Source organism: Drosophila sulfurigaster, chromosome 2L (genome assembly GCF_023558435.1).
Source record: "Drosophila sulfurigaster albostrigata strain 15112-1811.04 chromosome 2L, ASM2355843v2, whole genome shotgun sequence".
NCBI classification, from domain to species: domain Eukaryota; kingdom Metazoa; phylum Arthropoda; class Insecta; order Diptera; family Drosophilidae; genus Drosophila; species Drosophila sulfurigaster.
In genome coordinates, this window is record NC_084881.1 from 18,799,293 (window position 1) to 18,812,480 (window position 13,188).

Genomic DNA, 13,188 nt, shown 5'->3' on the forward strand with positions numbered 1-13,188 from the left:
ATTTCTCAACTCGTTTTAAATCATTTTCAAAGCTTTTCGTAATAGGTTTAATTTAATTGTTAATTCATGGTATTGCCAGAATCACAGCAATGGCAATATTGTGTCGCTTTGTTCTCACTTCTTTACACAATTCCATTTAATTGCGGCGCAAACAAGCAGGGATTTTAAGACGCCCACGCCCAAGTAATAAGTTCAGGTGAGTTCAACTGTGGGCGTTGCACAGCCACAGTTAGAGTCAGAGTCAGAATCAGAATCAGAGCCTGAGGAGCAAACCGAGTAGCTAACATAGAGACTAGGTGCTAATGAAGTACAAAAGACTTGAGAGCTCAGAGTTGCAACCAGATAAATGGCAACAAAGAGCTATTAAAGATGTTGAATATAACAATTTAAAGCCATGTGCTTAACTATAATATTATAAAAATATAACAGGATATCCGTCAAGTCTATAATTTCATTACTCTTACCGCTCTAATGATGATGTTGCACTATTAAAAAGTTCATAATTAGGGCCTTAATTAGGTGCACTTAAATTATGCAGAAGATTGTGTGGCCATCGATAGAGTTTCACGTTTTGTTTACTTTCCCGACTACTTAGGAAGTTATAAGTTAAATGAAGAGAGGCTTGGGAAAAAGAAAAAGTATACGAAAGAGAGAGAGAGAGTGAGATAAAAAGTGCGCGAGTGAGACAGAGAGTATTGATTGCTTATCAGTTGGCATTGTTTGTCATTTGCTGCCAACGGTGACACTTCCAAGTAGCTATTAATGTCAACTCAATCGTGTGTCCAATCAACAAAAAAGCCGCTTAAAAAGATGACAACATTTTTCCCGAATGCCATAAAATAAACGCTCACCCCATTCACCCCCCCTCCTCCCCTGGAAATGCCAATGAAACCAGCGGAAAAAGGTTTCCCAAAAAAGTCAAAAAATGAAAATAAGAAAAACTTTTGACAACGGTGACAATGACATGGACGAGTCGAGTCGAGTCGAAGGAGTCAAGCTCAAAAATATATATACTATAAGGCAAATGGCAACCCTAATCAGTGCTTGGCGCACTTGTGTTCGACGTAGACGTCAATTAAGTGGCGTCTCGTGTACACCATCCCCCCTGCTTCCATCTGCTTCCTCCATTCCATTGATATCCCCTTGAAATCCCCTTCGAAAAGAAGGCAAAAGCGTGACGAAAATTTGCATCAATAAATGACAAAACCATACGCTGGATGCCAATGTAATAAGTGCCAAGCGAGTATGCTCCATCAAACCGACGACAACGGTCCCCGAAAACAACGAGAGGGACGTAGGGAAGGAGGGAAGGAGGAGGTATAGGGAAGAACCTTTTGCATTTGCATGTCAGGCACAGATGTTTTACAATTAAAGCTGGCAATTGGGCCTTCGATTTGGATATGGGTTGCGTTATCGCTGCTCGCAGGATATATACACACCGATGTATATATTGAGCTGCAAATGTATTGGGGCAACCATTGAAACAACATTTTGACAAAGTGGCTGCTTAATTTTTCAATTGAACAATAGAGAGAGAATGCCACGTTCTTTTTTTTGGGGATTTATCTTTCGAGTATAGAAGGGGAATGTGGATGTGGTAAGGTGCAGGACGCGTCAAGTGCCGACTGCTACCACAAAATGATATCACGATATCTCGGCATATGTGTGTGAGTGTGTGTGTGTGTGTGTGTGGATGAGCTGAAGTATCCTCTTGACTTTCACACGCTCTTCAAAAACTGCACACTCGATCTGATGTCAGCAGCAGCAGCGACAGTCAACTGAAATGATACACACACACACTCAGCAAAGCTCGCACTTATACATAGATAAAGATACTATATGTGCATCTATGCGGTGGTACGAATAATCTAACGACTTAAAGATACACTAACAATCAATCATTATGATCAGAAATTCTTTAATCAATATTCTAATTAAGAAGTTGTATATAATTATCTGAACTTGAGATATTCTATATGCAAAAATTAATATTGTTTATAACGAATTTTATCAAGCCAGATATTATACAAGTATAACGATGAAATGTACTTGACACATTTGTAAACAATTTATATAATATTTTCGTTATTACTAAAATTATTTCTTGATTTATAAATAACAAAATCTAAAAAGTAAATTAAAAAATTTGAAATCATAAAATATTAATACATAATAAATTCAATGGAGCTAGATATTCTGTAGCGATGTAAAAATTATGCTTAAAATGAAATGTATTTTGAATTTTGTATAGTTACAAAGAGTAAATTAATACAATAAGATATCCCAAAAACCAAAATGATCCCCAATAAACCTTGAGTTAAAATTGTCTAATATTTAAAACTTTAATGAATAAATATAGTTTGATGACATGTAAACTTACCAATAAAAGTGGGGCTCATCAACTCCAATTTCAAAAGATTTTATTCATTCTGAAATAGAACAATTAAACTTTCATTTCAAATGAAATTGTTTACATATTATATTGTAATACGATATTTTTTTTGCTTTAGTCCATCGACTAACTATAAATCAAATCCAAAGCTAAGAAATATAAAGATATAATTTTAATTTCAAATAAAATTCTTCACATATTCCATTGTAATAAAATGTACTTAATGTATAGTTCATTTTCAAATCACAAATTCTCTAAAGCAAGTGTATCTGGAAGTCGGCTCAAATGAACAAACAAAATTCATAGTCGAGCACACTTTCGGCTGCCTGCTGCAGTGAAGCACAATTGTTATTTTTATCTTACAATCATTTTTATTTCATGGACATTAGCTACCTCTCGATAAAAGTTGTTGGAGGTTAGGGTATATATACAGTATATAGTATAACCATTTTGGAGCAAACAAAAAAGCCAATTGAAAGGCACACAAATTGTAGTCAATGGCAGTAACAACTTTATAACTGGTCCGCGTTCGCGTCTGCGTCTGCGTCCGCATCCGCATCCCGGATACTAAAAACACATCCAAGTGCCCTTATCCCGGTGTCCGAGAGTGTAAGCATTGTGCCCATGTCGAGCAGCTCATAATGTTAATCTGTGTATAGAGCACTCTGGCAGTTCTCTGTTCTCAGTTCTCACTTCTCAGTTCTCAACTCGCAGTTGCCATTTACCAGCAACCAAACAGTTGGCTGCCTGAGTTCGACAATCGCCGCCTGCTGATCAAATTAAGCGCATTTTAAAGTGACTTGTATATGGGCAAAAGTTTTTCGATTAGAGTTTAAGTGTCCATTTCGTTCACGAGGTGCCGACGAGCTTTGCAGCGGCAGCAGCAACAACAACAACAAAAACACCAGAAAGAGTCCGGGGGAAAAAAACTTGTAAAAAAGTTGATTTTTGCATTTGGCCGCACAATTAACTTGAACGACGAGAAGAGCCGTCGCCGAGAGTTCTCTCTCTCTCTCAGTTTTCTAGTCGAAGCGAACCTCCTAAACAGCTGTCCTGCTTCCCAAAAACAGTTGCTTCTAACTGGGCAACCGGGCAAGTGGTAACCTCACCATCATCATCAGCGCTAGTTTTTTTTGGGCGACGTGTGATGTGGAAATGCTTTATACATCAATGAAGTTTGGGGACGCTTTTGGTACGGGGGTGAAGGGTGCTATTTTTGGTAGCCAAGCTGCTGTCGCTGCTCATAGTTTTGCTTATCTTTGCATAACTTTTGCATAATAAACCAGCCAGAAACCCGCCGGAGAAGACCATCGGGGAAACAAGAATGAACACAGAGAAAAGAGAGAGAGAGAGAGAGAAACGATGAGTAGGGGAAACAAGGGAAGCATAGACAGAAAATGCGTTCTTTGTCATTGTTCTGTGTGCGTTTTGTACTTTGTTGGGTTGGGGCATCTTCTTCTACTTCTTGTTGTTGCCATTGTTTATGTATGCGCCAACACATATGCACACTCACACCCATGACCAACACAACTAGCAGCAGGAGCAGCAGCTGGTTGGATGTAGAGAAGCACTCCACATACGAGGAGAAGAGAGAGACCGGGATACATTCATATGCGTCGCCGAGTCAACAACACAAAAATTCCGCAAGTGAATGCACGAAAATCCAAACAAAACAGCCAAAACCACTAACAACAAGCAAAAAACAACAAAAAAAGACAACACAAAATAAAAAACTACAACAACGAAAACGGAAAATAAAAGAGGAACCTTACAAGCAGCACAAACCTTTGGATATTTTGTATACCCCGTAGAGCTATAGCCCTAAAAGTTAGGAGTAAAAATCGAGCTCAAAATCTAAATGCAGAACTTTGCACAAATATCAACTTTCTATTAAACGCATAACTTTGTCTTCTTTAAAATCCTAGCAGATAAGAAATAAATGCATAGAAACACATGTCAAAGCATACGAGAAAAAATGTGTATACTCGAAAGATTAATATAGTTATTCGAATAACCGTTATAATAAGTTTTGCACAAATATCAATTTTACTGAGGTGTAACAAACAGATTAAAGCAATAGATATCCAAGTCAGTGACTTGGAAAGAATTACCAAAAACGATATAGAAAAAAGATTTATAAAGATTAGTTATTGAAGCAACATCTTAAAGAGTTATTCCATAAAAGACTTCATTAATATGCAGTTATTGTGATTGGTATCTTTTAGTCAAGTCTTAAACTTTATGCATGATTAAATGGAAAGCAATAAGTTTAATGTGTAGCATAGTTACAGCTAGACTAATGAGTGAAAAGTTGGAAGTCATAGATCATAATTTAGTTAAAGATTAAGAAACTTTTTATATCAAAAAGAAAGAAAAGAAAATATGAAATGCCACATCATTTTGGTTTCATTTTTCCAATCACATGACAAATAAAATAAAATAATTACGATTTAAGATTAAACCAAATTCTTTATTCATTTATTTTACTTGTAATGTTATTGAATATTCATTTTTATAATTTTGTTGAATCCTAAATCTTAATTCACTTTTTTTACTTTTAATGTGATTTGATATTCATTTTATTGGAAATTAATTGAGATTAAAAATTCAAATGTTTTTATAGCGTTGTTGTAGACACCTTTACCTCCAAAAACAAAATGTTAATCTTAAATCTTAATTAATTTTAGAAAAGTTTGTTCAACTTGTAAGAGTTTTATATACATACATGGTATTCCCAAGTCTCTTATACTCTTTTTGCCTGATAATTTTTGTTCTTTATTTTTTTTTTGGCTCTGTGTTTTGTTCATTTTTGTGCTATGTTGTTGGCCTGGTCTAGGGATTTTGCCTGCATGGGGTTATATTTGGGTTTGGGGTTTGGCTTTAATTTGGCATCCCCTGGCGTACCTCGATCTCGCTCGCTTTGTCAGTACAGCATCTCTTGCTATCTCATTCAACAAGAGCTGAGAGCTGGGAGCTGAGAGCTGCAGTTTGCGGTCGCTGCTTATGTAAATTATTTTGCATGTCGCTGATGGAGCACTGAAGCAAAATGGCAAGGATGATGGCAAAAGGAGTAGAGCTTGACACCAGACACCAAAATGAGTGCAGAGGAGAAGTGGCAATGGCAATGGCGATAGTCAACAACAGAAGCAGCAGGCAAACCAGCAACAGCAGCAACAGCAGCAGACTGATGATTTAATGCGAACCGCAGACTTTTGTCGAGCTAAGCATTTAATTGTTTCCAAGCGCACATTTAGAAGGCAGCTTAGCGGAGCTTCAAAATGCGGACAGCAGACAAGCGAGACAGCGATGAGATGAGAGGACAAAGGACAAGCGGCATTCAAAGCATAATATGAATCTGCCATCAAGCGCTGAGAGTGCAACTCGAATGTCAATGATAAAACAGCAAAATTTGATTTATAATATGCCATGTTAAACAACATCAGTAAAAGTTCAAGTGCTGCAAAGACTTTTTAGAATAGTTTTTCGAAACATTCCAACAAAGAATGGAAAGAAATGAAATGTAGAATGCAAATTTTGATCTTGATTTAAGAATAAACTTTCTTGGTTCAATTTTGACTTCATACAGTCTTGATTCAAGCCAGATTTTACTCTTGATTATAGCACGTTTTTTTTCTGTGTATGAAATACTTTCTCATAGTGTCAATAATCGAATTAATTTTGCCAAGCTTCGCATGAAAAGTTAATCCAGCTAAATTTGCATAAGTTGTGGGAAACTTGTCACAAGAGACAAGTTTGTATCTTCATCACATTGCCAGATGGCCAATTACTTTTCAGTTTTCGGTTTTACACATTGCCAGTCAGGACATTGTTATTTGTCTGATTTCTATAGAGCTATCATAAGTTAATTACTCAAACCGTGCTCAAGTCAAGCTACGACGAGCTGGTGTTGTGCCGGATATTTATCAACTGTTTGTTGTTACACATTTACTTCCGGCAACCCTTTTGGTTTTTAGAGCTGCGCTAATAAGCTTGCTGCCTATATTCGGGTTACCTTTCGCAAAGACAAACGCACACAAGGATTGCCTAATACACCCGCCAACAAAATAAACATATATATATATATATATATAGTATTATAGTAAAGTAGCACATTCATTTTTGCTGATCATGAGAATGGTCAAAGTAACATCAAACAAACTATTCATCATCACTTTTGACGCGAGCAACTTACGGGATACATCAAACACAAACACACACACACACACGCACACCAGGACATATGTTGAGTATATGGTTGTGTGCGTTCTGATGTGCTTTTAAGTGTAAAAGTATGGGTGGCGTAGGGTGGCCTGAGGGCAGCAACGGCAACAGATGCTGGGACCAAAAGACTGAGTCTGAGACTGAGGCAAACACTAATGGAAAATTGGCATGAAAGACGAGCTGCTATGGAAATTTAATCACATTCACATCTCACACAATACATCATCATCATTGTGTCTGTGTCTGTGAGCTGCGTGTGTGTGTGCGTGTGAACAGCACTTAAGACTCCTTCACGCAATATTTTCTATGTGTGCGTTGTATTTCCGCAAGTTTGTTAACTGCATTAGTGTGTGCGCTGCTGTGTTTGATTATGCCTTCAGGGTGGCCCAAACTCACACACACACACACACAACTACATATATCTCTCACTCTGTATATGTGTGTGTGTGTGTGTGCTAGGATTCAATGACGTTTACTGTTTGGTCTCACACGTAAATGAATGGGGATAAAGTTTTCAGATTTTGATTGCTTGATTGTGTGTGTCAACACACACACATACACTATGACCTCTCACACACACAAACTTCCACTTTATACTTGCAATCTATAAAGCTTGCATTAAGATTTGGGTTACATAAATTTGTGATTTTAAAGTTTGCCCTGTCATTGTCATGTGACTTTATGCGACGACGACGTCGATCCGAGATTGTCCAAATGGAACCCTTTCTTATTATTATTCCCTCGCCGTCCCCCTTCCCGACCCGACATCAATTGGTTTTGTTTTTGTCCCGTTTTTGTTACCAAATCTAACGCTCATTTGCCTTTTGGCTTCACCAGCATAATTATGTTGTATCATTTCACAACAATCAAAGTCAGAGTTTTTCTCTCTTTTATATAAAACGAAGCCAAACAGAGCGCATAGCCAGAGATGTAAAGAAAGCGCCATCGAATTGTAATGATAGTTACAGAGAGACAGAGAAAGATAAAGCGGAAGGGGAAGGTAGGAGGGAGGGAAAAGTACATTTGGCTGACAGGTAAGTGTAATCACAGTCATTGGCGGGCGGCGTCCCGCTTCCATGCACTGTGACAAAAATTTTACGCTAAATTTGCCATGCATTGCAACAAGATTGGAATAGAGTCGTCGTCGTTGACTGAGACAGAGATAGAGACGGAGACGTAGGACCATGACAATTTATCAACGGTACAGAAGAGTATGTTTGCTGTTGGCTCTGAGCTCGTTATGCTTGGCCTGCGAGACTTTAATTCCCGGCAAAAGACGCGCCTTGAATTAACCATGTTAGATAACAACGGCAACCAAAAAAAAAACACAACAAACTGCAAAACTACCAAAAAAGCACTGAAGAAGTGAAACCAACAAACAACACAACACAACACGGCAAAAAAAAAAGAAGTAAACTAGACAACAGTAAAATGCAACAAACGAAGCTGAAGCTAAAGCTGAATTAAAATTGCCGTTGGCCTTCAAAAAGCGAAAAAAAAAGAATTTGTACTCATAGCGTCTGCAACTTTGGCCCTGGCTAAACGACTATGTAAAGTGACAACAACAACAACTACAGCAACGACGGCAGACGGAGAAAATAGAGCAATAACAAGAACAACAACAAGAAAAAGAAAAACGGCAAACGGCAAGCGTAAAAACGTCGCCTTTTATTCTAATGCCACTTCATGCTGCGGACTCGGCCAGAATTTCAAAAAATTAAAAAACTGCGGCGAGAACAGAGAAAACTATTGCTGTTGCTTCACACACCCTCTAGTAATATTAAATTATATACACATGTGCATTATTCATGCTTGACAATGAAACAAAAAATGAATGAAAAATACTGTAATAACACATTTGATGGAAAATTTGAGACACACCCACAAAAAAAATGTAAGCACTTATCGCTCTAGTAATTAGAAACATCTAAATTTTCGTTAATTTAAGTCTGGCTAAAGTTTTCTGGGCTTTGATGGCTTCCTTTAACAATTTCGATTTTTAAAATTGCATTAATTACAGTTTTTTTTAAATATTATTAGAACAAATTCATTTCATTCCAATGCAAACTTTTTCTTTAAACTTTCTTTTACTCATATAGTCAAAATTATAGTAGCTACATTTGAAAGAAAATGTAATAAACAACAAATTTTCAGATGTTTAAGAACGGGAAAATATTAAAAATTTAGTAGCTTTTACTATTTTATTTAGTAATATTTCTAGAAGATTTCAGATTTAGAAATATAAAAGAAAAATGGAATTTTTTCAATTAATGCCTACAAATATATTCTTATTGTTTTTCCAAAAAGATAAAAAGTCCGAAATTGTCATAACATTTACAATTATTTTTTGCTTTTCTCAAGAATTACATTTTGCATTCGCCTAAATACAAGTTACATTTAAAATTATCCAGTTGCCTGACAAAAATTCTCTTCTTATAATAAACAGTTTTCAAATAGATTTCTTGGTCTTTTTTTTTAGACTCTTTAACATTACTTAGACTAATACCGTGATGACCTTAGTCTCCCTGCCTCATCTTATTTCAATAAGGAATTGTATTCGTTATTGCAATAAATAATAGTAATTAAACTAATGATCAACTAGATATACCCCTTCCAAAAAAGTGTATGCAACCTGTGCAGCATAACCGCAAAAAAGAGCAGACATGCAGACTCCTTTTTGGGCGACTTGAGTTCCCATGTCCTGTTGGCAGTTGCCACCCAGAGAGCCACACAAAGTGCGCAACACAACAGCCTCAACAACAACAACAGCAACAGAGACAGCGGGGAGTGGGGAACAACAAAAGTAGGAGTAGGAGTTGGATTTAGAGGAGTTGCAACAACAGTGAAAGTCTAGCCTGGTCGAGTATTATTTGTAGTATATAGTCCTCGGTGACAAGTCGAGTCGAGTCGCGTTGCGTTGCGTTGCGTCCAGTCGAGTCTAGTTGAGTCGAGTTGAGTCTAGTCCAGTGCGACTTTTGCAATTTTTAGTGCAACTAATTCTTTCTGAAGTATCTCATTGTTGCACAGCGGCAAAGCCGCAATTTTGTGTGGCATGTGGCGACAGAGAAAGAGTGAGAGAGAGAGAGAGCGTAGTTGCCACTTTGACCCATTCTCTTGCTTCCTCTGTTGATTCCCGCAGCGCGTTACCACTTGGAAGCTTAAGCCCAGTTGCTTGTTCTTGTTGTCTCTATGACTAAGAGTGTGAATGTGTGTGTGTGTGTGTGTGTGTGGGAGATTGTGTGTGCCGCAGGAAGTCAAAAGTATCGCGGCAGCTTAAGCACAGAGAACTCAGCCTGGTCAGCTCTCTTTTCCAGCTTGGACCAGAGATGCACTGCGATGCAATGCGGCTGTGGCTGCTGCTGCTGCTGCTTCGGAACTGTGGAGTTTATTTCCCCCCAGTGGATTGTCACAGTTTGCTGGCCAAGAGTGTGCAACAACTACTCGTATTGTTGCACTTACTTTCTCACTCTCTGCTTCTGTCGTTTGCAAAACAAATGGGCATAATAAGTTTGTTATTTTGTTTGAAGTGGCACAAAAGGCGACAACTTGCAGCAGTTCTTGAAGTGCTCTCGCCACTCGTATAAGGTATCTCCACTCAATGCTCAACCGGAAAGCAGAGACAACTTCAAGCTGTTCACAGCAGTCAAAAACATCAACGCTATATCTGGTTAGTTTTCAGAAAAGTGCTTGTCATTCTACTTCCCAAGTCAAAGTGTTAAATATCAACCCAGCCAAAAGATCAGGCCTTAATAAGGCGATTTAACTTTGTAGGTGAAATCGTTAAAGAAAACGTAATATAAACTAAATATATTGTTATTGTCTGTATTCTTATAACTTCCACAACTAATATTATTGCTCTTAACCCTCTAATGCCACTTTCCACAATAACGCAATGTAAATGAGTGCCTCAAGGCACTCTTGGGTCTTAGAGGGTTAAATGTTAATGAAGTAGATGTAAATTTACTTTCAATTAATTTCAATTCGATTATGTATTAATTGTGTTTTTTATTCAATTAAATTGAATGAAATTTACTACTATTATCCTTACTATCTATCCTTCCTACTCTAGAAACTCTTACATCTTATTAAAGGTTTTTTTAAAATTCAAAAAAATACTATTTCTTCACAACTTCACACTTTAGCTGTCAACCGGGTATATTTTGAGTTTAGTACAATAACAATAGCGATATACTAAAGATTGCCTTTGGTATATTTTAGTATTTTAGTAGAATATGGTTTTATTAAAAATGAAAATTACTTACTTTTCATATACTACACAGCATTTCTATTGAATTAATAAAATTATTGATATTCAAAACCCTAATTTAGTATTAAAAATACTTGAAATTTATAAATAAATTAAGAAGTTTCACCACAAGCTATCATTAGCATTAACATACAATTATTTTAATCTCTTCTACATACGATTAGTTCAAATTCTACTTAACTCCTCTTTCTACTGCCACTCCTCTTAACAATTTCCACAGTAGTTTTCAGCAACCAGCAACTTTTACTGCTGGTTAATCTCACCCCAAAGATAACGTATCTGACAAGAGTGAACTGCTAATTAGCATACCTTCAAGTTGTTCTGCATGGCCAAACACGCAACACGATACGCTTAGAATGAGATTCTTCAATTGAGTTTTTCAGTTTTCAGTTTTTGCCTTTCACTGATTGTTCTTGTTGTTCTCGCAGATACTTTGATTTGTGGGTTACGCTTGACTGGAATTTATGAGTTACAGCAGAAGAAGAACAACAATAGCAAAACAATTCTCAATGCTGTGCTATTGTCTAACATATCCAAAAATAGTAAACGGAAATGAGTAATTGGAGCGTAATGAAAAAAGCAAAACAAAAAAAAAATGAAATAAGAAGCATACGAGGAGGCAATTACCTTAAGAGACAACACCAAGACACCCAGCTGAGACACACTTATGAATATATAGTTGAGGAAATAAATGAAGAGGAGAAGAAAAGAAGCTGCTGGGCATCGTCTAATGAGTGGCGCAGTTTAATTAAAACTTCTCGCAATTGTTTCTAATGTCGAGTCGTTAAAGCGTTTAACTGTGGTGTGTAAATCACAGAAGGCATTGTGCAAAAGGCATCCCTCTGCCCCTCTCCATGCATACATAGGTGTAGTATGTGTGGCAACAAACATTCATTATATAGATACTTAAGTATATGTATCTGTATCTGTAGCTATCTGGCCACTTCCGTTTGCCAAACACGTAGCCATAAAGGCCACAACACACACACACACACGGGGGCAAACTTATGTGTTTAGCAGTTAGCAGATTGGGCAGCGGTGGCACATTCAGGAGAGGTTGCAAGTAGTTGTTGTTGCTGCCTCGAAACGTTATCAGCTTGTGCCCGAAAAAGATTTAGCAGTCCGACACGTGGAAACGTGGCAAGCTTATGGCCAAGTTACAGCTCTCACTCTCATTCCGTTTATATTTTTTTGTGTGTTAGCTACTTTTGCTGCCTATTGCCTCTTAATGCTAATGAAAAATATTTCCAACTGTGCGCGGATTAAGGCTGCTGCGTTTATTACCAAGACAAGAGTTGAAGTTGAAGACCTGATTCAGAGGCTGGCTCCTGCTCCTGCTCCTAAACACAATAAGTGGCATAAAAGTGAAGCCAAGGCTTTTATTATGTCGATGGGAGAAGGCGACGTTTAATATTTAGTTGAAGATTTAACGCAAAACCCACAACAACAACAAAAACAACGCAACTATGATAAGCCCAAGCGCTTCCCTGAATTACATAATGAGTTCTCCCCTCCCCTCTTGTTGCTGCCGTCGCTAACAACAGCTGCGGCGGCTTCTTGGGGCTCTTGGTTGTTGGCTCTTGAGAAATTATGACCAGCATTTTAGGGGCACGTCGTCGTAGGCCCGTCCATGGACTGTGGCTATACATTTTAATTAACAGAAAACACAAAAACTCTAACTCAAACTCGGTTCATCGTGTACAGAGAGAGAGAGAGGGGGAGAGATGAAATGGGCCGAGAATTTCGCCTCAGGCCGCAAACAAAACACACATATGCATATTTCAATAAATTCTGTAAAGCAAAAAAACAACAGCAAAACGAAAAATGAAAAGGAATATTATATAAATGCCTTGCAAATGAAATTCCAATGCACTGCAGACGGATGGTGGACAACACGCTCCCTGCGGGCGGCCCAAGAGAGCGAGAGAGTGGGAGGGAGAAAGCGAGAGAGAGAGAGGGAGCTGTAGCCAAAGCACTTGTCAAGCCAGAGAGATTTATTTTTGGCAATTGAAATTTAAATGAATCTACGTGCGCCAGTAAACATCAAATGCTCAAATGGGCAAAAGGTAAAAACGAGAGCGAAAACTCACAGGCAAGGAAGGGACAGAGAGCGGGGGGGCAAGGGAAGGCAGGCAGGCAGTCAGGGAGCACTATGCCCAGAGGAGTCACACAACTCATTCATGCAGAAATCCATTGACATTTAATAGCCCCGGTCCCCGAACAGGGGCGAGCGCTCTAAATACTTTACTTTGGGCGCTTCTCTTCAGCATTTTGGCCAACAGCAGCAGCAGCAGGAAAAGCAAAAGCA